This window comes from Echinops telfairi, unplaced genomic scaffold (genome assembly GCF_000313985.2).
Source record: "Echinops telfairi isolate 266 unplaced genomic scaffold, ASM31398v2 ScPeMD7_35;HRSCAF=133_0, whole genome shotgun sequence".
Classification (NCBI taxonomy): Eukaryota; Metazoa; Chordata; class Mammalia; order Afrosoricida; family Tenrecidae; genus Echinops; species Echinops telfairi.
In genome coordinates, this window is record NW_022103932.1 from 205,653 (window position 1) to 210,548 (window position 4,896).

At 42.7% G+C, this 4,896-nt stretch overlaps 1 protein-coding gene across 4 annotated transcripts in view; it reads right to left on the reverse strand.

Annotated features, from left to right (window-relative positions):
- MAPK8 (mitogen-activated protein kinase 8) overlaps positions 1–125 on the reverse strand; it is an 84,572-nt gene extending 84,447 nt beyond the window's left edge. For all 4 annotated transcript variants that reach the window (XM_004716761.2, XM_004716762.3, XM_045290248.1 and 1 more), the window contains exon 1: positions 23–125. The gene's annotated coding sequence lies outside the window, so the exon portion shown is untranslated. The remainder of the gene's footprint in view (positions 1–22) is intronic.
- Between the last annotated feature and the right edge of the window lie 4,771 nt (positions 126–4,896).

The following is a 4,896-nucleotide window of genomic DNA, read 5'->3' on the forward strand; positions in this document are numbered from 1 at the left end:
CGGAGGCACCGGCCAAACTCACTGAGCAGCGGAGGGAACGAGAAGACAGGAGAGCCCGCTGCGGGCACAAGCGCCGTGCCAGGGCTGCCGGGCCGCTAACCGCCGACTGCAGCTGACGGCTTTGCAACCGGGCCGCGAAGTCCGGCCGCCAAGGCTCCGCTGAGTAACCCGGACGCGGAGCGTCACCGCGTACGCCCGCCACGTCATCGCGTAGAGGCCCGCCCCTCGCCTCCGGTGCAGCCGGCCAGGCGGGGCAACCAGAGTCCCGTATTGCGGGAGTGGGGACTCGCCTCCTGAGGCGGGGCTTTCGGGGGGGAGGGGCAACCCTGAGAGGTCGTCTGGTCCGGGAGCCGCAGTCAGGGAAAAGCCTCAAGTGCCGGACGAAGGAGGGGTGTGGCAACAGCGGAAGCGGCGGGGTCCTGCGCTGTGGGAGGCCTGTGGCCCCCAGCATCTGGCAGCCTGAGGTCAGCAAGTGAGAGCAAAAATCCAAGCACTCTGTGCCCCATGATTCGAAGATTAAACTCGGGCCAAACCTGAGCATAGAGCAGGTATCCCCAGTGCCAGGCCGCAAAGCTGGGACGGCAATAAATTCATTCTGAGGACATCCACCTGAAGTCCAGCAAGTGCAAAGCAACCTCCTCCTTTTTCCCCCAAATCCACCTCCTCTCATCCTTTCAGTTCAAATCACCTGAATTATATTTGAGACCACATAAAGCGTGGTATGAAATTATACTGTCATAAATTGAAAAAAGAAAAAAAATGCACTGCCATCCAGTTGATTCCAACTGACAAGACTGAGTAGAACCACTCCTGTGGGTTTCTGAGACTGTAACTTTTTTTTTAAATCATTTTATTGGGGGCTCATACCACTCTTGTCACAATCCATACATACATCAATTGTATAAAGCACATTTGTACATTCGTTACCCTCATCATTCTAACATTTGCTCTCCACATAAGCCCCTGGCATCAGCTCCTCATTTTCCCCCTCCCTTCCTGCTCCCCACTCCCTCACGAACCCTTGATAATTTAGAAATTATTATTTTGTCATATCTTACACTGTCCGATGTCTCCCCTCACCCACTCTCCTGTTGTCCATCCCCCACGGAGGAGGTTATATGTAGATTCCTGTAATCGATTCCTGAGACTGTAACTCTTAACCAGAATAGATAACTGCATTTTTCTCCTGCAGTGTGACTGGTGGTTTCAAACTGCTGACCTTGTAGTTATGTCTAACCCATAACCACTATTCCACAAGCCTCCTTGGTAAATTGACAAGCCCTTAAATATCCAAACGTGTGGAAAGGCATTTAAATTACCTTGCTGTTATGTGCATGTTGAAACATTGCCCCAACTTGTGTTATGCTCATAGTGTTGCTATGTTTCAGCTCATTGTTGAATCTACTGTCAATCTGTCTCATTGAGGGTCTTCCTCTTTCTCACTGTCAATTCATGCTACCAAGCATCATGTCCTCCTCCAAGGACTGGTCCCTTCTGATAATATGTACAAAGTCTTGTTGTCGTCCTCACTTCTAATGCTGTACTTCTTCAAAGGTAGTTTTGTTCCTCTGGCAGGCCATGATACATTTAAAATTATTTATCAACACTAATTCAAAGATATAGATTCTTTGATCTTCCTTATTCATTCTCCAGCTCACATGCATAATATAGGCAATTGAAAATGCCATGGCTTGTATCAGGTACACCTTATCTTTCTACAAAGTGAGATCTAAAAATAACCCTCATTGCTGAGAGGCAATGTGAGCTGCATGAGACAAGAAGCAGATGCCAGTGGTTTGAGGAGGATCCCAGAGCAGACAGGAGTTCTGCAGCTGTGGACTTGGCCAAGTTGGCAGATTTAGCAGAGACACGCCCAGACCCGCTAACAACAAAGACTAGAGAGAGCTGGTGAAACTGAGGCAGATAATAATTTTGAGGACCTGAGTTTCAGATGGTAGGGGAAGTGGGCTGAATACAGACTAGAAGAAGAAGCTGAACAAAAGCAGTGAGAGAAGAGGCAGACGGGTGAATTGTCCAAGTGCTACCATCTTGAATGTTTACAAGCGGCTTTTGCCCAAGACATGGCCAAACACGCGGTGGCTGACAAAAAAGGAGAGGCAGCAACACCATACCTTCAGTAGCCTCCCAAACTGGGCCACCTGATTATTGACACTCCACAGCCAGCATCAGCCAGACCTACCCTCAATTGTGCTGCACAAACAGGAATTGTACACACACACACACACTCCCATTCTCTATCACACCCGGAAGAGACAAGTGCTAAGTACCTAAGAAAACCAACATAACAACAATCTTCAATTAAATTCAAATTCAACAATGCCTCCAAATTTCAGTACCAATTCAGATCATGTGGAACAAGACAAGGTGGCTCAAATAAGTGGCCAAAATATAGCACTAGAAAGGATTACTGAAAAACTACTTGACAAGACTATACCTGATGAGGAACTATGTGATAAGGAATTCCGAAGATTGTTAATTAGATATATTCCATATTTGAGGAGAAGGTTGCCATGTTGCTAGAAAAAATAGACCAAAGGCCAGCAAATAGAAATGCAGAAGCTAAATACAATTCTTTCAGTAAAAGGTGCTACAGTTAAAAATCAAGAGTAGAACTGAGTCACGGGAAGGATGAATTCAATAGCTTGAAGCAAATCTTGCATTAGTAATCTGGTAGAGGGACAACTGGACAAAAGAGGGGAAAAATATCTCACAAAAATTTGAGAATGATGGGAGATGCCATCAAGAGGAACAAGAAGACTAAAAACAACACCAAGAAGATGGTCAGAAAGTCCTTGATAGAAAACTTCCCTAATGTCATGAAAGAAAAGACTACTTAATCTTCTCTTCAAGAAGCTGTGTGAAGCCCAGGAAGGATAGACACCGAAATAAATCATCATGATGTGTTGTGTTCAAAATTCCAGAACTAAAGATAAGGAATTCATCCTGATGATAGTTTGGGATAAACAAAACGTTACCTAAGAATGGGAGCTAATAAGACTGACATCTGATTTCTCAGCTGAAAGCTTGGAGGCAAAACGGCAACGGAACTGATACATATTAAGAACTCTGAAAGAAAAAAAATTTCAAGAAATATATGCCCAGAAAAATTGTCCCACAAGTATGATGGCAAAGTTATGACATTTCCAGATAAATAGAAACGGAAGGAATTTGTATAAATCAGACCAACTTTACAAGAAATACTGAAGTAAGTTTTTCAGATAGGTAACTGACAACAACCTGACATTCACACACATCACAACACCCAGGGCCTACTTGGATATAGAAGTATCCAAGGTAAAACAAACCTACAAAACTAAAAATGAACCAGAGATAATAATTTGTAGCAAAGACAACTACAACACTGTAAGAAGAGGGAATAGTATAGTTACAGAACTTCCAAATAGAGAGGAAGTCAAGTAGATTTTACTTGGGGAAGGCAATGTGTGTCGAGGGAAGTTGGACAAAAAGATGATGGAGGCAAGGAAAGATACTAAAGAGTAGTGTTACAGTTAGACAACAGGTAAATACAGTTATATACACAATCCAGTAATGGTGACCTATGGGTACATAAACAAGCTGAAGAGGTGTGGGGAGGGAGAAAATAAACTCACAAGTACATGGATAGGTTTTGCTATATATTTTATATGGGTATTTACTTTTTCTGCAAACGTGGGTAAATGTGGTGGAGCATAACAAGGGCAAAGTCATGAAAACGAATTAGACTTAAGCAAACACCTTGAAGGGATAAGTTACTGTGCTGGAGGCTCAGGACCAAAGTCTCCAAGGACACCAAGGTCCATTGGTATAACAGCCGACAAAGACAGTGGTCTGTATCCTGCTTTGGTGGGTAGTCACTGGGGTCTTAAAAGTTCATGAGGAATCCTCTAAGCTGCAGCTATTGGTCTCACTGTTTCCAAAGGAAATAAAACTGCTGAAAATCAAAGAGATGGGAACAATTAATCCAAGGGACTAGTGTACCCATTGATTATCAGTCTTAGCCCTAAGACGAGAACAATTAGGTGGTGCACAACTGCCACTACCACTACAAAACTGATCATTATAGAAGATTCTGGAGAAAGTGGGATAAAAATGTGGAATAAAACTCGGAACCCTAGAAAACATCAGTCTTTTACTTTGCTTCTTCGTAATTGTTTCTTTGTTATTGTTAATTTAATAATGCTTTTTTCTGCCTTTCTTGACAGTTTGCTCAATAAATTACGCCCCCACTTTTTTTTTGAATAGTGGGTACGTGTTCAGCTGCAATCCACACAGTCAATAGGCCAGGCTTTCTCCTGCTGTAAAGAGTTACAGTCTTAGAAACTCAGAGGGCAATTCTACCCTGACCCCTAGGGTCGCTATGAGTCAGCATCGACTTGATAGCAGCGATTTTATTTTTGGTTTATAGAGTTTGTTCAGCGACATTCATTATGTTTTTTGCAATGAGTCAACATTTGCTTTCATTGGATTCTACATGTTTCATTTCCAGTCCTTGAGTTTCTCTGTCCCCTTCTCGTGTTTGTTTTAGTTTTGGTCACCTATAGATTATGTTGTTGTTGTTGTTCTTTGCATTTCACAGAGCTATGTACTCACTATGCCTTTATTTGTGTGTTGTTACTTTATTAGTTTTATAAAAATTGCCCTCAGGGATTGTTTAAATTCAGGGTGATAGTTTAAATTCCAGGACCATAATCTCAGACGACGCAACAAGGTTGGACTTTTTACTAATTTAAGATCTAGTTGATGAAATAGGCTGTGCAACTACATACGACAGCTTTTTCTTTATATGTGTGGTATTCTACAAGCAAAAGGGGAAAATAGACGATAAATAAATAAAATAGAAGGTTTTGCTTTTGTTTTAAGAGAGAAGGGTCATGC